Source organism: Equus caballus, chromosome 13 (genome assembly GCF_041296265.1).
Source record: "Equus caballus isolate H_3958 breed thoroughbred chromosome 13, TB-T2T, whole genome shotgun sequence".
Taxonomy (NCBI): Eukaryota; Metazoa; Chordata; class Mammalia; order Perissodactyla; family Equidae; genus Equus; species Equus caballus.
Genome location: NC_091696.1, coordinates 47,275,729 through 47,298,113, shown reverse-complemented (window position 1 = coordinate 47,298,113; position 22,385 = coordinate 47,275,729).

Sequence of the window (22,385 nt, the reverse complement as noted above, 5' to 3'; positions counted from 1 at the left end):
TCGCGTTTTGGCATTACACAGATCAATACCAAGTTAAAATCACACAGTAGTCATAATAGCTGCATCCTTAGGATTTTTTTTAAATAAAAAGAAACTCTTACCAGAGGGACATTTTAGAATATATCTTAGGCATCATATGTTTAAGGATCTTAATATTTTCATGGAAATCAAAGTCAAAATTAAAGAGTAAACAAAATTTTAAAAAATTTTAATGTTGTGCCTATGGCTTGAAAAATATCACCAGCTAGAAAAGGCATAGGAAACTGTTATAACACTCATGAAATAAGGATGGAACAAGAAAGAAAGAGAGGGAAAAGAAAGAGAGTGAGAGGAAGAGGAGAAAGAAAGTGAAGGGAGCAGAAAAAGATATAAAGGGAAAGAGGAGAAATATAAGAAAATGAAAAGATAGGAGTGAAGAGAAGTTGGAAAGAGAGAAGATAAAAGAGATCAGAAGATATGGGGGCAGGAGAAAGAAAATCCCTTGGCTCCTCTTTTTAAACAAAACTCTAGAGAACACCTTCTTGCATTAAGGTAATGTTTATTTCTTTTTATAATTCTATCACCTTCTCACACAAGTTGTAATTTGAATTTCTTGATGAGTTTTGGGGACATCTTTATCTTTTCAATGGAAACATCATTTATTTGAAGGAGGAGCACAGCAAGAATTCTATGTAGAAAAAGATATTTTAAGAAGTCAAATTTCTCAAATGTTCAATGTATCTAAATATTGGGAACTGCCTAAATGTATAAAAATAAGTTAAAATTATATTCATTATTTCCGATCTATAACTCTTAAGAGCTGTTAATAATACTTATGAAAAAATTGATGACTATATTCCCTAACTTTATTCCTGGAACACTACTGCAACACAACCGTATTGTAACCATGAGGAAGAAAGCCACGTTCTAAGGATGCATAAAAGAAATATAGAAATATTCTTGCTCCTGATGACACTGGGGATATGCTATATTAGTTCTGGACTGCCAAACTCAGACATCTTTTTATGTGATAAAAATGAACTCTGTCTTCCACTTCTGAACATGAAGGCACAGGAAGGACGAGTCTTAATCTCCCACTGTATGGTAAACAATAAGAAAGTTAGAATATATATAGTATATGTATATTATATATATCATTATATATCACAAGTACAGAAAAATATATATCACTATATATCTATATCATAACTATGTTCAGATGTTCAGATGTGAAACAATAGATTACATAGGTCTGGGATCCCAGACAGAAGGGAAAAATATGAGTTGAGCCCAAGCTTTCTCCATTCTTCGTGGAAGGAATATCTTGATGATGGACACAGGGAGAGGGAACCCAGAAAGAGTCCAGTGGCCTCAATGATTTGAGGAGATGGAGATCAATAAATATTTAGGGAAGCTGATGAGCCTGGAAGTTATAAGGAACAGTTTCGGAAATAAGGGAGTCAGGTTGTTGGTCAAAGTGTGCAAAGTTTCAGTTGCACAGAATGAGTAAGTCCTGAGATCTACCGTACAGCATGGTGACTATAGTTAATAACACTGCATGGTATACGTAAAGTTGCTAAGAGAGTAGATCTTACGTGTTCTCACCACACACACAATGAAAGGTAACTATGTGAGATCATGGCTATGTTAATGGTCTTGACTGTAGTGATCATTTCACAATGTATATTGGCATATCACGTTGTACACCTTAAACACATAATTTTTATTAAAATAATAAAAATAAATCTATTTAGATATGAGAAGTAGAAGTCTATTCTAAAATTGATGGCTTTTTCCCAAATTAAGTTGCTGGAAGCTTGCAGTAAAATGTTTTCCTCCTCTTAAAAACAAGAATAAGGAAGTTATGTTGAAAAAGAATGCCTCAAAATCTGTATCAATGTCCTTTGGAGCGTTGGCTGCATACAAGACCGCATATGCATAGAGGGAAACCACAAAAATCCGGGCAAAGAACAGGGGAATTATGAGCAGAATAATTACCAGAGAATCATACAGTGTGGGAAGATGTTCAAACTTTAATTAGAAAAATGGAGTCTTTGGCGGCCATCTGGGGCATTCAGTGAAAAACTCTAGAAGGATCATGACTTAATAATTAAGCTGAGGTATCTCTGAAGTTAAGATTTTCCAATACTCGCCCCAGAAAATCTCGACCATAAAACAAGTCTCAACAAATTTAAAGGGATATAAAGGGATTTGAATCGACAGATGCAACAATATCATAACCTCAGCCTTGGTGGGATTTTTCATAGAAATTGATAAGTTGATTGTAAAATTCATGTGGAAATTCAAAGGAACTAGAATCACCTAAACAATTTTGGAAATGAAGGACAGAGCTGGAGGACTTACACCACTTAGATTTACTATTAAGCCACAATAATTGAGGCAGTGAAGAAAAATAAAAATAGAATAGAAATTGGCATAAGGATGAGTATATAGGTCAATGGAGCCAAATAGAGCATCCATAAATATAGGGCATATCAATTGATTTTCAACAAATGTGCTGAGGTAATTCAGTGTGGGAAAGGATAATAGTTTCAATAAATGTTACTAGAACAACTAGATATCCATATGGAAAAAGATGAACTTCACACTATATAAAAACGAACTAAAAGTGGACCATACACCAGAACCTAAAAGCTAATATTATAAACTTTCTAAAAGAAAGAGAGGATAATTTTTCATGGCTTTGGGGTAGACAAGATTTCTTAGGACACAAAAAGCATGAACCATGAATGAAAAACAATGATAAATTGGACTTCATCAAAATTAAAATCTTCAGTTCTTTAATAGACTCTGCTAAGAGAGTGAAAAGGTGAACCACAAACAGAGGGGACAAATTTACAATATATTTGAATATATATATATTTGTCATACTGACAAATATTGAAAATATTTGAATATATACATATATATATGTATGTGTCTTAACTAGTCAATAATAAGATTAGTAACCTAATGAAACATAAGCAAAAGTTATGAACAGATGCTGCACCAAAGAAGATCTAAAAATGACCAATAAGCATATGAAAAATGGTCATTATTATTTGCTATGTGGGAAATGAAAAATTAAACCAGAATAAGATATCATTACAAACCAATGAGAATGGCTAAAATTAAAAAAACCAACAATGCCAATCATTGGCGAAAATATGGAGAAGTTGGAAGTCCCAGGGAAGGTAAAATGGTGTAACCCTTGGAAAATACTTTTGAAGTTTCTCATAAAATTAAATATAAACTTACTATATGACTCAAGAATTCCACTCCTAGAAATTCATCCAAAAGAAATGAAAACATGTGTCCACACAAAGACTTGCACATGAGCATTCATAGCACCTTTCTTCTTAACACTCTATAACTAGAAACAATCCAATGGTCTCTCAACAGATGAATGGATAAACAAATTGTGGTATATACATGCAATAGAATACTATACAGCTATAAAAACAGAATGAACTAGAGGCAAATACAGAAATATCAAAACATTATGCTGACACAAAAGACTACAAACTAAATGAATTCATTTATGTGAAACTCCAAAAAAGACAAAGATAATCTCTACTGACAAAAAGCAGTTAGATAGATGCATTTTATGCATGTAAATTCCATCTCAAGGTTGATTAAAAGTGATATGGACAATGATAACCCAGTTGGAAGCCCCTAAATCAGAATACGAAACAATATGAAATTTGATCTCATCCTTTATAGTAAACACACCTACACTTGCGGACACACAGAGTTAAGACTGAAAAGAAAGAATCAGGGACAGAATGTTTAAAATTATTTTGCATGAGTGTCAGAATTTGAACAATTTTATTTCCTTATTTTCTTATTTCCAGTTTTCTACATTGAATGGCATTGGTTTCATAATTTGGAATAATGTGGAATAGAATCATTTTCCTAAACATATGTCATCATATCTGATGGTTGGTACTTACCTTTAAGTTCCAGGTTATTACCAGTTTAGGATGTGGATGACCCTAGTCACTGAGCAGTCTTGGCAATGCTGAAGTCCCTCCCATTTCTGTTGTTTGTGGTGGTGTTTTCTCCTCTGACCCCATAATCGATAGTTTCCAGTATCATCTCCCCAGAATATAGGCTCTGTCTGGTTTGTGCATCAATGTGACCAGGAGGAGTTGTGAAAATACAGATTGCTGGGACGTCCCCCGGAGTTTCTGATTCAGTAGGTGGCGTGTAAGGACCAAGTGCAGGAGACTCACCGATGAAGCAGGAGTTATTGCCACACAAAAATAAATGGTAGATATCAAGTTCCCACTGTGTCTCCAGTCATGAGCTAGGGCTTTGCGTAAGCTTTCTCCAGTTAGTCCAGAAAGACAGTCTTAATTCAAGAAATATTATTATCCCTATCATTGTCTTCAACAAGAGAAAGAAAAATAACGCAAAATACAAGTACGTAGACATATGTAGCCCCATGCTTGAAAAAGTAGACTGAATTCGTAATCTGTAGGAACTACACCAGCAATTTACAATAATTGAGTAAACAATTGGCTTTCTTTTTTTGAGCAATATTCTGAGCTCATTATCTTTTTAGTATTTATTATTCTCATTACAAGGAGTCACTTCATCAATAGCACTTTAGACTAAGCTTTAAATACTAGAACAGTAACATAACTCTGTAACCCCCAGTATCCTAGTAATTTTTTTCCCACCTTGAGTTCTCCCATATCCAATATAACGCTCAGGACTGACTTATGGAGACAACTGATAATATGTATTAAATGCTTGCTATACCCAAGCACTGTTCTAAACACTTCATATACATTGATTCATTTAACTTTCATAACCACATTATAGAGGGGGCACAATTATACCATCGTTGTCTCCACTTTACATTTTATTTCTTGACTTCTTGCTCAGTTTGGTGTGCCAACACCTTGCCTAATTGCCTGACCTTGGATTGAATATGCTGACCTCACAACTCATTCTCTTTCCATTTTGCTGTTCCACCTTCTGAAAACAGCCATGGTAGGAGAATTTACAGTAGTAGAACTTCATGTTTAATGGAAAAAACAGGGTGTAAGTTAGAAACACCTAAAAGTAATTTTAAAAAGCATAACACTCCATCTCTGAATTCCTTGAAATATTGGGAGAAGGTTGAAGACTAAGTTTCCTAACTTGGACACGATTTTATTTCAACATTAAAGGACAGAAAGATGACACCCCCATATAACTGAGGGAGTTGGGGGCATCATTCCTGTCACCAGGAGAGGCGAAGGCATCTGGTACCTAGATCTCTACTCTGGCTTCTGACTTCAGAAATGCTGGGCTTGGTTTCAGAATTTATCAGTTTGGTTTGGAATCAACTTCAATTTTTAAGATTTTTTTATTTAAACAAATTTTCCAGCTTTATTGAGATATGATTGACAAATAAAAATTGTATTCATTTAAAGTGTACAATGTAATGATTTGATACACATATACATTATGAAATGATACCCACTATCAAGTTAATAAACATATCCACCGCCTCACATAGTTACCATTTTGTGTGTATGTGTGGTGAGAACTCTTGAGATCTACCGTCTTAGCAAATTTCAAGTCTACTATACATTAACTATAATCTCTGTGTGGTACGTTAGGTCCCAAGGACTTATTAATCTTATAACTGAGAGTTCATGCCCTTTGACCAAAATCTCCTCATTTTCCCCAATCCCCAGCCCCTGGCAACCACCATTCTACACTCAGTCAACTTCAATATTTTGCAACATTCTTGACTTGGGTTGATTCTTCTCTTGGGTTAAGTATAAGGTATAATTTAGGTAAAATTTCCCCACCTTTTCTTAATTAATATGAATTCCCCCTGCTCCCACTTAAGGAGAAGGAGAGAAGTCTAAAGATTAGATGTTATATAGATATGTATTGATATAAAACATGTCAGAAGAAAACTCAAGGTGGTTATGGGTACGTATAACCACTCTGTGACTGAGGGCACAGAGAATGAGTTCTCCAGGAAAGAACATCTGAAATATGTTTTGAAGCATGAGAATAAACCAGAAGAATAAGAGAAAGGAAGGCCAGGCAGACAGAACCATGTGGACAAAGGCACAGAGGCAAGAAGCAGCAGTATGTTTGGGACCTGAAATGCCATATGCCCACCTACGGGGTAAATTTGTGGCAAGAGATGAAGCTGAAGACAGGATGAAAGTCAGCTCATGAAAAGCCTTGTGTCCCTTCGTCTTGAATACTCAGCTACAGAAAAGGATGAGAGCACTATTTTTCAAGCAAGCCCCTTCCTGACCATCTCTGGGGAGGTGTCTCTGACATAGCAGGTCTGTGTATGCAGCCAGTATTTGAAGAGCTTTTCCTTCATGTTTCTTGATAAAGAAGGTTTTGCAACATCACTCACTACATTAAAATGCTTTCTTAGCTTCAGGGGACTGAAAGCATTTTTATTATGTTCCAACATTATTTATCCTCCCCGTACACAAGAGTGAAAAGCAGAAATCCAAAGAGAAAAATCCTTCTAATGTCTAAAACATAGCCATGGTCCATTTGTCTGCCCTTGCAGAGGTAGAGAGATGACAAAAAAATGTGGGAGAAGGCTGGTTCCTGCTTGCTACCTTCCCAGGATGTATAGATGGGTAGAGGCAAGCTCTCAGGGAGATTTCCACTACTCAAAATTGAGCCCTCATTCTCACGCGTGTCCTGAAACTCCATTTCAGCAGGACACATTTCAGACTTGTCTTCCTTTAAGAAGCCCCATCCATTCAGGTCACATTGTCTGCAAGCTCATCCACGGACAGTCTTTCATCAGAAAGAAAATCAGCTCACAGGTGTAACAATTACATAGTGTCAGTGGACACTAATTCATTTGCAGGAAATGCATAAATTCTTATTATTTAATAAAAGAAATTAATTTTTCTCAAGTCTCCAAATTGTCTTATGACAGAAACTTAATCCAAATCAATTTAAGGTACCCTGAGTGAAATCAATATTTTTCAGACAACTCAAGGGTCACTTCTATGTATTTTCTGAAGGGTGACACATACATTGTAGAGGAGATTTTTAACACAACTCGGGGAGAGGAGACTATTGTTGCCTGTTCAACATTGTCTATCCACACTAGAATCTGCTGGGATTGACTTTACTATGACTGGGGCCAGTTGCATGCATCTATCCCAGCTGGAAACGGCTGAGTAGTGAATATTTCCATGTGTTCCCCAGGTTCCAGGTCACTTTGTGTCTTGTCTGTCCCAAAGTCAGTGCCTCCCTGGGTCAGCCATCTGTCTCCTAGCTCTTTCTTCTCTCCTCCCAGGGACCACAGTGAGCTCAGTAGGTTTCTCTTAGGCTCTCTATCTTGCAGGCTCTGGTGCTTTTTCTACTCCACTGATGACAAATGAAGCCATCGTAGTAACCTCTGTATGAGGCCTGATGCCTCCTTGAATTTCACCAAGGAAATAATGCACAGGTTTACTATGGCCTTGGGTCTTTCCTTCATCTGGGAGTTTTTCCTTCTACAAATGGGTTTGTTGACTTAAGGAAGTGGACAGAGTGCAGGGCCCCTCCTGGGAGACTCATAACAGCCTCTGATTCTAATTTGATTTGCTTCCTCCTCTTTTAGAATCTTAGCTGCTGAGTGTGGAGATAACCTTTCTCCTCAGTTCCTAGCACATTAGCATGTGTACTTAAAGCTTTTGTTTCTTCATTCATTCATCCACCTATCCATCCATCCATTCATCCATTCATTCATTCATTCTCCACTTCCATTACTTCTCTCATGAACAACCATCGAAGGTGGTTATTGTATACTTTCTGATTTGTACATTTCCTTGCAAAATGTGTATGATTGTTTTGTGCACATGCATTTTAATTTATATAAATACTTTGGTTATAATTTAATTTTGTCCATGGTGTTTTTCTTTTTTCTTTTTTTTTTAAAGATTTTATTTTTCCCTTTTTCTCCCCAAAGCCCCCCAGTACATAGTTGTATATTCTTCATTGTAGGTCTTTCTAGTTGTGGCATATGGGACACCACCTCAGCATGGTTTGATGAGCAGTGCCTTGTCCACGCCCAGGATTCGAACCAATGAAACACTGGGCCATCTGCAGCGGAGCACTCGAACTTAACCACTCAGCCGTGGGGCCAGCCCCATGGTGTTCTTCATTAACCAGAAATCCTTTGCCTTCTCGCCGTCTCTTCTTTCGTCAGTCTTGGGAAATCTTATTTAGTGTGGGCAGGAGAAAATAAACTGGACAAGTCCTGAGCATTTAATTCTAAAAAGTGTAGAATGAAATATTAATATTTTCTATGACCTCTCACTCCTTTGACAGTGGGAACCTGGTCTACTTTAAATGAGAGGAACATAGACAAGGGACAAAAATTAATTTCAGAAAACAAAATCCCAGAAGTTAAAATATTAAAGAACTATCTTCCCACATGCCCATTGGACAATCACATAGATATAAACAGTCCAACCTCTTCTAGGTGTTCTTTATACCAGAGCGTCAACACAGTTAGCAAACGTTTTTCTCTTGGTTGCATAGATCACGTTTCATACTGTGATGTGGCATTGATGTATTTTACTCTGATGAAAGGCTTCCCACCAAGGAAACCCTGCAAGCTAATCAACTGGGATATGAACATTCCCACTTCTTGTCAGTGTCAGTTCCTGCCACATCTTTTGTAGACAATCTCTTGAGTCACTTCCTCAAAGGGAATTTAAATTAACACGTGTCTGTTGATTTTCACTAATCTTGCTCACATCTGATTTCTAAGTTGGGTGAATTCCCGCCTCTGCTCCCAAGTGCAAATAATAATGGCACTGCAGTGTTAAAGCAAAAACACAGACTTTGGAATAAGATTGATCTAGGTCCTAAGCTTGGCTCTGCACCATTTCCTCAACAGTGAATTACAGATAATAATTAATAGGACTCCAGTGAGGGTAGAATGAAATAATGTATATAAAACGTTTAACACCGTGCCTGTCACATAGTTAGAGCTTAGTGTTAACATTCGTTGTTATTATTTGCTACATCATTCAGTGCCCTACGTTTTGCCCACTTCATTGATATGCACCTCATCCCTACGGTGACCAGGAAATGTAATGGGGTGAGAATCTACTGTATTGCGTGACATTTTTCTGATGCAAGTAGAAAAATGGCCTCCTTCTACCAAAGGGCCTTCATCTACAGAACAGCTTTAAAATATCGTGCCAGGCACTGCAAGCAATTCTAACACATGAAGTCTGAGATGTCGAGAAAACCTTTGCAGGGCTATTTCTCTGGGGGCTCTAGAGGATTCGAAAGGTGTGCAGTCTTGACCTTACATAGCAACGGCATGATTTTTCTCAAGCATGAAGCATGACGGCACACTTCGTCTAAGACCCGGAGGCCATGGCCTCAGGAAATTGGAAGCTTGGAAAATAAGCATTCAAAAGGTGAAAATGTTTCATCTGGTTATTAGGAAAGGAGAGAAAATAATGTCTGTTAGGAGCAGGGCCTGCAACATTTGCATGGATGAGCTTAGTGCATCCACCAAGGTGTCCTTGGCTTATTGGGCTAATTTTATCACCCTGTGGGGATGGAGATGAAGGTGGGACCTTCTTAGCCTCCACCACAGAGATCTGTTGTTTCTGATAGGGGTTTGAGTGGGGTCCAGGTCATGGTAGTTTTCCCCCTGATTATTAAAAAGCTGTATTTTCAAATAAAAACAAGGAAAACAGAGAGAGATGTAAAGAAGAAAATAATCTTCCCTAATCCTCCCACCAAGAAACAGTCACTGATAACACCCTGTTGTGAGCTCTCCCTCCCTCCTCCTCCCTCCATTTATCTCTGTTTAAACAAGTTTATCAAAGTGTGTTTATACACCATAAATATCACCTGTTAAAAATTGTACTGAAGGGGTTCAGGACAGGTCTCCCCAAGATGTGCCACTTAGGCACGTGGAATATTCTGAGCTAATGGCAATCGGGACCCCTCGGGCTCCAGAGGACCGTTTCCTTCTCTCTTAAAGAACTTAAATTGGGGGCCTTGCCCATAATGAGTTATTACCAGAAATAAATTTTTATGACCTATCTGTATGGAAGGGCAAACCTCTGATTACTGAACATCTGTTCTTCTTATGGTACTCTGAATTATCCTCCTCTCCTCTCAAGCCCCAGGCCCCTATCCTATTCCTTGGCTCAAAATGGCAAAAAATACCTCATTTTACCTTTCTATCTCTGACCCTCTCATGTGTATGGGCTTCCTGTATGTATGCAATTAAATTTGATTTTCTCCTGTTAATATGTCTCATGTCAATTTAATTCTTAGGCCAGCCAGAAGAACCCAGAAGAGTAGAGGAAAATTTCTTCCTCCCCCACAGTACAGTTCAATGATTATTTTACTGAGTTGTGCAACCATAATCATAACCCAGTTTCAGAGCAGTTTCATTACCTCAATAAGATCCTTCATGCTCATTTATAATTAATCTCTCCTTCCTTCTCAACCTCAGATATCCACTGATTTACTTTCTATCTTTATGGATTCTATTTTTTATGAAGAATTTCATGTAAATGGAATGATACAATATGTGGTCTTTCGTGCCTGGCTTCTTCCACTTCACGTAATGATATTAAGGGTCATCTGTGTTGTAGCATATATCTGTACTTCATTCCTTTTCATAGCTGAATAATATTCCATTGTGTGCAGAGACCACATTTTGTTTATCAACTCACCCATGATGGACATTCAGGTTGTCTCCAATTTGGGGTTACCACGAATTATGCTACTTAGAACATTCGTGGGCTACTCTCATGTTTTCATTTCTCTAGAGTAAATACCTAGATGTGGAATTGCTGGGTCATCTCTTAAATTTATGCTTAACTTTTTAATAAATTGCCAAACTGTTTTGCAAAGTGGCTGTATCGCTTTACATTCCCACCAGCAATGTTTGAAGGTTCCCGTTTCTCCACCTCCTCAACAAACTTGTTATTGTCTGCTTTCTGGAGGATAGCCATTTTAGAGGGTGTGAAATCTATCTGTATCTCTATATGACTTTACTTAATCCAAGGAATCATTAAGATGGAAGCCTCAGAAGTCCTTAGTCGTCTTATCACATAAGTAAACAAGTCATGCTTTTCTGCTTATCAACAGAGTTTTGCTTTCTTTTGGCTCCGTTCTTTTTTTTTTTTTTTCCCCCCTCCTCTCCATTAACATCCTCCTGTGTATGAATACATATTGTCTGTGTCATGGTTTAAATTATTCTGAATAAACCTGGCACGGCAAATTGCTGGCACAGGTGGGATGTTCTCCCTTCTTATGCCCATGCAGACCTTGCTAATCATTTCTGCTTGGTGTACACAAGGTCTCAGAATCTTTTCCAGTGCAGAGTTCCAAGCAGCTGTTATCAACCAATTGGCGATGACATGAAGGATGAAATCGATTTACCATGCTTAATACATAAAGTTCTGTATATTGCTTTTTCATCAATTAAATTTATATCATAAGTATGTATTAAGCATTCTTCATAAAATAATTTTAATGGTCTGTAATATTCCATCATATGAACACACTATAATTTATTTAACCATTCACCTATTTTGAATACATAATGTTTTGCTGGTTTATTTCCATTATAAATAATGCTACAGTGAATATCTCATATATTCATATATCCTAGAAGTAGAATTACTGGATCAGAGAGTAAAAGATTTTTCAGTCTTTGCTTGGTTTGTCACGTAATTAAGCTTTTTTTGGTTTTCCTATTCAAAATGGCAAGGATTTTATTTCTCCATTATTCCTTTGTTCTTTGCTCAGTTCCTCACCCCAGAAATAGCCTTCAAAAGGTGGTAAAATAGCTCAAATCCCAGGCTTTGGTGAGTGTGCTCCTAGAAGGATGCAAGCAGGGAACTATGCACAGTGGATAAAGCCAGCTTCTTCCCCGGAGAATAGGGATTGGGCTCGTCCCAGGGTCCTGCCTCCCCAAAAGGATTCCAGCAGGGAAACAAACAGAAAAGATGTTAAGAGAAGCTGATGCCCCCAACTGAGGGACATAGGCCATCACAGGACAGTCAGCTGTCTCCCTCTCACACCATGATGTGTGCTCTAGTTTCACTTCTGGTTTCCAGGAATTACGGCCAATTCTGAGTCAAGTCCCAATAGCCCCGGATCCTTCCCATCAGGGACTATGTATGGCACACTCTCCCTGGGATCTGAGCAAGACTCTGATGCATCATATTCAGGGGCAGAGTGGTGGGCAATATGTTTCCATCAGATTTCTTCCCCTAAAACTCCTCTCCTGTTCTTTAGTAATAGACCTCTAGCTCTCCATGCCTTACCTTTTCTTAAAGAGTTCAGGCAGACAGATGGGAAAACATCAGTTACAAGAATTTTCATTGTTATTCTCCACTCTTGAAGGCATTATGATGACAAGTTTACTTTGGCCATTATTTAGGGTTTATGTAGTCAACTGAGGTTATACCAGAGAGTAAGTGCTAGGAGGGTAGGGGGCTCTGCTGTTGACTGCTTTACCCCCAGCACATGGTCATTGTTCTAGAAATGTTGTTGAGTGAATGGAACAATGTATGTGAAGGTTCTTAGTAGCCTTAACATGAGGGATAACAGATCCTTGACACAACAATTTCAGTCTTGGGTATATACCCAACAAAAGTGAGCACTGACATCATCCAAAAGATACGTGCAAGAATGTTTATCATAACATTATTTACAATATCTGAAACTATTAATAACCCTAATGTTCACCAACTGTAGAATGGGATGGATACATTGTGATGCATTCAAACAATGGGATGCTACATAGTAATAAGAATAGAACTAAATGCAACAAGAAAATGCCATCCTAGAGACAATGTTGGATAAAAGAAATCAGACACAAAAATGTATATGTTGCATCATCCCATATACATGAAGTTCAAAGACTGGCAAACATAATATTTGGTGATAGAGACCAGAGGTGTGACCTTGGGGAGATATTGACTGGCATGGAGCAAGAACCAATAGCTGAAACTGTTCCATATGTTGACTTGAGTGTTATTTCCATGATGCATACATATGTACAAACCCATCAAGCTACGCACTTAGATTTATATGCTTTGCTGCATTGAATATTGTATCTCCATTTTTTTAACTGTGTTTCTTGATATGGCATTACAGCATTTTATGACCTGCCTCTTACCTCCCTTAATGCTCATATTTTGCTATTCTCTAACCAGTAAGTTCCTGAATATACCAGGTATTATCCCAAGATCAGGATTCTGCATGTTCTATTTCCTCCTTCTTTCAGCCGAAAATCTGCTCCACAATCTTCAGATGCCACTTTAGACATTATCACTTTCCAAGATAATCTCTTTGTCACCCTTCCCTCAAGACTGCATTAGCCAAGTGGGCATCTTTTTGCCTGCATAGCATTGAGTCTTTACTCCTAGCCCAAGTTGAATCTAAATTGCCTGTGTTCTAGTCTATCTCTCCCACTAGTTTTTCAGTCACTATGAGCAGGGATCTGCTCTGGTTCCCAGCTGAGTCCCAGCTTACAGTACATTGCCAGGCACTTTGCAAGGGCACAATCAATGCTCGTTGGATTGAATTCTGAATCTCTCCTCTCAAAAACCAAGATGCAGCATTGGCAGCCTGGATTTTTCTCCTCCCAAGAGTGTTGGTGTTTATAGGGTTTTTGCTAATGCCACACTGACATGTTCTCTGCACAGGGCCTGTTGGAAAATTAGATCAGGTGGCTTCCCCACTGTAACATATGACACTTTTCTAATTAGGGCAATGTTTAATTTACTGTCTCATGGCTTTTTGAATAAATATAAATTGTCATACTTAAGTGACAGGTGTAAAACCCAGGATGGCTGTGTTAGAGAGGTTAATCTGTTGTTAATCAAATCAGTTCTGCTTGACTTTCTCCCGAGGAGTGAGAGATAATGGCCCCGTTTAACTGGAGATTAGCCAGCTTTTGGCTGGAAATCCCTCAGGGCTCACCTGAGCCTCTTTGTGTCTCGTTCAGAATGAAGATATTCAAATGTGTCGATAATTAAAGTTGAGACCTTCTCCCTCCTTTGGCATCCCATGAAGTGAAGACATTTTCCATTGGTCCTTTCCATTGATCAGAAGGGGTTTTCTCTTAATCCAGTTAGTACTGGAATATTCTGGAATATTACTATAAGGCCCCTCAAATTCTAAATTCTTGCCAGTAATAGAGTTGGATATCTCGACTCACATTGCTGCTCATCACAGCAAATTTGGGGTGCTTGGGGCATGATGGGGTGCTGGCCTTGTCCTTGATGTGGCCTCATGAATGTGTCTCTAGCCCAGGAAGAGAGGGGCTCTAGCTAGAGCCAATGAAACTCTTGGCACAAGGAATTGTGAGATTGAGACACACAAGCAGAATGATTTGGGGTCTAGGAGACCAAATAGGTATTCCTCTTAACGTTTGTCAGGACCACATCATGGCTTTGGTACTGACAGAAGAGCAGCCACCCTTTGCAACCTCAGGGATCTGCGGCCTCAAGAGCACTAGGGTTCTTACGTCAGAGAAAACAACATCATTATGGCCTCCAACTCTAGGCATGAGGCAACATGGTCAGTGGCTTTGTAGGCAGCAAGGCGAAACAGTTACAGATGAGAAGACATACCCTGTTCTGGGACTTCTAGAATTATCTTAAGAAGATTGCGGGGTGGGGGGGGCGGCTTTGAAAACTTCATTATGCAGATAGTGGAAGAGCAAACAAAATCTGAATCATTACCATTCCTTTGAACTGCCCACTAAAGGAAGGTGATAAAATGATATGATTAAGACTGAGCACTGGCTTCAAATCCTAGCTTACTATACCAGTCATGTGACTATGAACAAGCCATTTAACCACTCCAAGTATCATTATTCTCATATGTAAAGTGAGGTTCTTTTGATTGAGACAATATGCATAATGCACTTAAAACTGTGCCTGGCTATAAAATCACTAAATAAGCTTTCGTTTCACCATAATAATCCCCATTATCATCATGACCTCTTCATCATTACCATCATCACCATCATCAGTATCCTTACTGTCATCATCACCATCATGATCACCACCATTAGCATTATTGTTGTCATCATTATCAATATCATTACCATCATCATATAACCACCATCATCATCATCACTATTATTATCACTGCCATCATCACTATTAGTACTGGTAGAATGATATGAGGACTGAGGAAATTAAAATTATATTGGCATTATCACCTCTACTTTATAGATGAGGAAAGCATTGACCAGAATTAGAGACCACACAGTTAATCAGGACTGGGGCTAGAATTTGAACCCATTTCTTTCATGGACTAAAATCTAACACTCGTTCCAAAAAGAGAGTTGATACAGAGCAAAGAGCACATGAAAAATGGAATTGAACAACAGTAAATACTGTAGGATTATACATCTCCATTAATTTAAGATGTGACATTATTACATGGTTGATTAGTTTCAAAAGAAAGAACATGTTCCTAATTACTTGAATTTTGAGATTTATTTTCTTTGTTTCCCACCCATAGATGAATGATGTGGTAAGAAGAGACGTATGCTTTTGCATCTTTCCAGCCAACACCACACTGTTAATCTCCCCTGTGACCTTGAATTGTCTCTGGATTTTGGAGAGGCAAAACAATGCATCCACTTATTTTCCCGTAACTCACCCAGCATGTAAAACAAATAACTGGGCTGACATGTCTGAAGTGCGGTGTCGTGGGCAAAATAAGGAGGCAAGACAGTCTTGCTCTTCTATTTATGGACTATAAACCCTTTACAGTGGCATTGATGAAGGGTTTATAGTCAGTACACAAGCTGGTTACACCATAAATTGTAATGTTATATGATAAACTTGGACTTTATAGCAGTAGTAGATATCAAAGAAAAAAATGAGTTGGAGTCTGAAAGGATCTATCATTGGAGATACTTGCTGCAAGTTTAAATATTCAAGCTTGTTTTTGTCTTCATTTCATTCAAGCATCGGATAATTCATGTTCTTCTCAGTGAGGATTTATAGATTTACCTAGAGATCGACTGCGGAAAAAAAAAAAAAAATAACAACAGAAAACAGAAGGCACCCTGAATGGTGAATGGCATAGTCATGACGTGGATATGAAATAGAAGAGAAACACTGAATTATTCAAGCATTTGGGCTATTTTTACACTGGCAGATGACAGGTAAGTCCTCCCCCCAGTTTGGGGCCCGCTAATATAGCACCATTGTAAGACATCTTGGTTACTATATCGAGAAATGGAAAATATTTACAAGGGAAATGTGTTGAACGTAACTTAATTGCCTTGAGTTTACATTAAAGCTAAAAGCAGTAAAATGTCAACAAATGTTAATTTCCCGGCCTCTCTAATGGGCACACACTCTTTCAGCTCCCAATTCTGTCCTTATTCATTATGGAACCGAAATTGCTAATATTTACTTATTACTTATTTATATTTTCATTTGAAAGTAAAAATAAGCTCATTTGCCATAATAACAGCTTAATATTTCCAGTGCTAAGAAACCGTCTTTTTAAAGATTTCTATTAATGGCCTCTCAGAAGAAGAAATCAGAGAGTTTCCACTTTTTGCATATGGAATACGAAGGAAGTATCATTAAGTTAGAACATGATCATCATTCTCTTTGGTACTCACTTTGTGCTCTGGAAGATAAGGTGCCCTGAATTCACAGAGGAAGAGAACGGCTTGATATTGGCTGAGGGCTAAAACCAACCTGCAAAGAACGAGCGCTAAGAAGACCCATCCCAGAGTCTAGCAGTTCAGTCTCACATCACATTTGCAAGCCTGAGACCATTTGGAGTTGACCTGCTAAAATGTTCCAAATAACTTGGCCAGAGGCTCGAGGAACTCTCAGCTTGGAGTGGGGTGGCCCAAGTTCTTCCAGTGAAATCAGCAGACGCTCTTTGGCAGATCTCAGAGCCTGAACTGCCATAGATCCTTATACCTGCATTCCTGGAGGCCCTTGGATGCTACTTACACATTCCCAATTTTCTGAAAGACCTTCCACAGACTGTAAGCTGGAGGTCATCCCTTTGGCTTTGACCCAGCTATCTGACCTCCCTATTAACCAGCAGCTTGGGTAGATCACTCATGCTCTTGTCCACAGTGACTCCTCCTAACTCAAACCAGTACTAGAACCACCAAATCTCCCAGTTTTCCTGGGACTGAGGGACTTCCTGGGACATAGGACTTTCCATTTTAAATCCAGGAAATTTCCAACAAACCAGGATGTGTGGGTTACACTACTGGTGACCCTGAATTACCAGGAGTAGCTGAGACAGAGAAATTCAATTAGCAGCTGTACAAATCTGAGGGAGGCTCAGAGGAGAGAATGAAGGACTGAGAAAGATATAGAGCCATCTGTGTGGAGGCGAGGGGTAAATATCTAACGGATGGGGTCTAGAGCAGGGAAGGAAAATCAGTATCACCTTGTATGACAATTTGTATTGATTGTAAATGGCTGCCTGGAGTTATGCTTTGAGAAGTATTCTAAGGCTATTTAACAAAGGAAATATGAATGATAAACTTCACAGAGTGAAGGAAAATGATAGAAGCAAGCAAAGTACTTAATACTCAGATGTGAGAGAAAAAGAGAGAGAGAGGATGGGCTAAGAACTCAATGCAATGACCATTTAAACGTTAATTTAAAATCAACTTAAAAAAAATCCTACTCAGTAAACTAGAAGCAGTCAAAGCCAATGAAGAAATGAGAAAACATACAAGACTTTAATATTAACTGTTATATCCTTTTCTCTATGCGTAAATATGTTCTAAACAAATAGCACTATTTATACTGTTTGCCAACCTCATTCTTTTGTCCTGTTTTGTTCAAAAGACTATATTTTGAATAATACCCCTGTTGTTAAATACTATTCTGCAGCTTTATTGCAGATGGCTGCAAAGTGTATTATTTCATAGAATATGCCCAAATCTGCTTAACAGCTCTGCTATTGTTAGACAGCTGATTGCTAGTATTCACCTGTTTTTGACCTACAAGCATGACAGTTTCATATGATTCAACCTAATAACACATTTGCTCTTATGCCAACTTAATAAAATCATTAAAATTATAAGAATAATTTTATGGGCAATGTGCACCCTGTAGCCAGGGTTTGCATGTGGTTATTTCCTTAGGGCAAATTCCTGAAAGTGAACTTGCTAATTCTAAGGATAAATTCTAATTCTAAGGATGAAACATCAAATTTTTGTGCTGGAAGGGATCTGCAAGTTTAACCACTGCTCAGTGTAGAGAGGAAGTTGTCCCTCTGGCTTGGTGACTTGTTCAGAGCTGAGGACAACTGGCATAGCACCATGGAGAGTTCTGTCCAAAGTCACCTCTTAGATTTGAATTTGAGTCCTTCCAGGCCCCCTCGGACCAGTCCTAAAATAATGAAAGCACCTGATCTTCTTGCCAAAGATGCAGATCTGATGAAAGCCAGTGTGGGCATGTGTGTTCAACAGTTCAACAGAGGGTGAAGCCAAGTATGAAGGGCCTGGTTGGATCAGTCTGATGCTGGATTAGAATGAGGTTCTTCCAACTACAATCAGATATTCACATTCCATCTTCGTAACTTTATTGCTTATATTTATCACTTAAGTTATAGTTCAGAGAGTGCATAAGCAGGTCCTTAAGCTGTTTCACAGTTTTCATTTAAATAAATGCATTCAAAAATATAATTTTATATCACCACCAAAATCCACTATTTTGCTCACCTATTTACCCTCCTCGCTGTGCAAAACTGCATACTGAAGTCTCGAAGTTATTATTCTGTTCTCCCACCTCCTCTGCCAACCCTGAACTAGCAGAGTAGCAGACACCTCACATCCTTCTCTAATCTCAGCTCCTCTTCCAACTTCCTAACTCGAGCTTCAGCCTCTTGTTGGACATCAGTGGCCAACTGAACTGCCTACGGGAGATGCTAGCCCCCTGTGGCAGCCATGCTTCTCCCTTCTCCATGGCAGCACACGGTTCCTCAAACAAGCGCATCAAACCAACCGGAGTTTGGAGGCCTTCCGGTACTTACGTGGTGGTCCACAACCATCTGACACACGGGCCACACTTCCCCACATAGAGGTTGACAGATGACTCAGGACTTCCCCCAAGGATGCCTCTTTGTCAAGACCCGTTTCTCCAGTCTCCTGACTGGCTTGCCAATTGTTGGTTTGCAAACTGAGGGCAAGGAGAGACCAAGGAAAGAGGCGGAAGACTGTAGATTGGTAGGTGGCAGGTTTAATAAACAAGAGAAGTTACTTACCAGGCTTGTCTTGTGTGCCCACAAGGTGAGTAGATCTCTGCACTCACCCGCCAGAATCTTCAAAGTTTATATAGAGGACTTGATAGGGTTCGGTCACATGTACTGTCCAGATGGGCTCAATGTCTTCCTCTCTCAAGACCACGTCCTTGGAACAGCTCCCCCGATGGGAATGGTGGACAGAAGGTACATTCCCAGGATGGGGCAGGGGGTAGGGGGGCGAGAGTCTCTGATTGCCCCAGTCCAGCTCACGGGTCAACCGGCAGTCACATCCTCTCAATGACCTCCTCCAGCAGCAGCTCCATTTTACAGATGAGAACACCGAGACCACGGAACTTTAACAGCTTGTCCATGTTCACCCTGAAAACTTGCTATGGCGCAAAGAGGGCAAGCCATGTTTCTCCATATAGGATTGCGTGCCTTACTAAGGAACAGAGGGAAAATCACATGGTTTATAATCCAGGGTGCTCTTCATTCTTGTCTTGTAAATGGGAATGTCTTACATCTGCCTCCTTTTGCTCTCTTGGTTTGTATCAGTATATGACACTTGGCTAACTTGTCCTACTGAAATTTTTCTTTTTAACTGAGTGGTTCTGAACATATGTTAAAATCACTTGGGGATGCTTTTAAAATGTACTGAATCCTGAGCGCACCCAGAGATGCTAGTTTAATGGATTGGGATGGTGCCTAGAAATTAGTATTAGAATCACAAGTACCCCAGGTGACTCTAAGGTGAATCCTAGTTTGAGAACCACTGCTTTACCAGCATTGACATTACCGAGAATCTTTTTAGAAATTCAGAATCTCAGGTTCCTCCCACCCTTCCTAATCAGAATCCGCATGATAACAAGCTCTCTATATAATTTGTGTGTGCATTACAGTTTGAGAAACACTGTACTGTAAGGGTGCGTATTTTTACAGGTGATGTGGGTTCTCTCTTACAGCATCCTACTTGAGGTTGAGAACGCAACTCACCCTAAAAAAAATAATTAATAAGTAAATCAACATGTCAGTCTTATCATTTAGGCCTGAAGAAGCATGTATGACCTTCCTTGACTCATCCAAAGGATTTCAGTATCATGATAGAGCATTCCAAAATTTAGCACATAATTTTGAGTAGGCTGAGTCATTGTACACTATTCTTTCAACCTGTACCTCACTTGGGGCCCCAGAGGGTATCAGTCTTTGTAGGGGTTGAAAGAGGCTTGGGAATTAAGCAGCCTCCTTACTTACTATGTGATCATGGGTCAGTGACTTAACCTCAATGAGCTTCAAACTGTTTTTAAGAGAAGGAAATAAACTTGTGCATGCAGATTAACTAACGTGTGACAGGAGCTCAGGGAATGGTAGCACAGATGCTATGAGTTGCATGATCTTGGGAAAACATGTTTAAAATCTATGGAAATTCTTTTTCTAATCCTTAAAATGACAAGAAAGTTTGTAGCGATGCCTCAGCATTAAATGAGAAAACACAGAATGTATTTAGCAGGATGCCTGGCGCTTGGAAAAGGTTTGTTATCTCCATCATGGTCATCATCATTACTTCCCTCCGTTTAAGGCGTATGTATTTAGATTGGTCTTGATTTAGCAATTTTGGCCTAAAAGAAAAAAGACAAATTTGAAACCCTTGTTACTTCTTGTTTTTTCTGCTTTTCCTTCCCTTTTCCGCCCATTCATAAAGTTTTATTTTCTTTGTCTCCTTCTTATTCTGATGTACCTACAAAACATCACCTTCATTTCATTCAGATATCACCTCATTATTGTGTTCTTAATGATCATCTCTCCTATTTCTGGCATCAGGAAGGAAGAGGGACTTAACTAGAGAAATAATCTTGGTGCTATGCCAAGATTTTATCACCAGGAAGAAACCAGCAGTGATCAGGGTCACTAGGAAAGCACACCTGAAAGGCAGGTGAAAACTACATGATTCCACTTAGTAACAAAAATTGAGGTGGGGCTGGGGTCAAATGGCGGAAGTCAAGTTTAGAGATGAAAGATGGCTTAAGAACCTGTCTCCCTGCAACTTCCCAGCTCGAAGCTGCATGACCTCCCTGGAGGCAGCTATTGGATCACGTTTCCAGCATGTACTCCTCCTTAATGAATATCCCTCAGCTTTGTAGCTATGGCTTTGTTTTATTTTAATAGACATTTCCAAAAGAACAAATTAGCCAACAGATTCCCTCCCCGTTCCTGGCCCCACCCAAAGTTGGAGAATCACTTTGCAGCCGCTCTCTCCTGCACAGAATTACCCAATTATCTTCTAAATTATAAAAGGGAAATCTTCCCCACCAACTGTTCATGGCAAGGCCAGGATGCGCAGTGTTGCAAAACTGTAGCAAAAATGTAAACAAAAGAATCCCGCGGAACAGGGGGCAAGCCGTCCACATATGCCGATCCCAGCGGCTTCAATCAAAGGCAGAATCGCTTCCCCAATAAATGAAGCCGCTGCAACTAATAAACTCAGGCGCTAATTGCTGGCTGCAGATGTATTAATTGAAGCAAATGCGATGCCGGCAACCATTAATTATCTAATGAGGCCAGCAGTCTTCTGATGAGGTGGGGGCTGATTAAATATTAAAGGATGGCATATGGAAAGTGCCAGGAACAAAAGATTTCAATCTGAAAAAAAAAAAGGAATGAACGAGGGTGAAAAAAAGAGTGAGTTCTTTCTTTTTTAAAAGACAAGAGCTGTCCATGTGTCTGAGATAGGTAATTAAAGTCCCATCGCTAACAGAGTCTCAAAGTGAGTTCAGTGAAATCTGACTTCTGAAGCTTTAGAGCAGATGAAAAGGTTTCACATTCAAAAGGGGTGACAAAAACATTCCAATGTAAAAGCAGTTGGCTCTACTTAACCCTTAGAGCGAGGGTGAATGCCTGCTGTTTAGCTATTTCTTCTGCTTTTCATTCGGTGGAAATAATTTCCTTAGTAAATCAAACAGCAAGTCAGGTGCATGCGGAGGGTCCCTGGGGAAACGGTTCCCAGCCTGGTCTTTAAGCTTCTCTTGTAGGGCTTGCATATTAAACCATCAAAAGAGTTATTCTTGACAGGACACTAGCAATATGCCCATCACCCTGCTAAGCACGTGACACACATGATCTCATTTCATCCACACGATCACTTGCAAGATACGTAGTAGCTTAAAGGGATAAAGTGACTT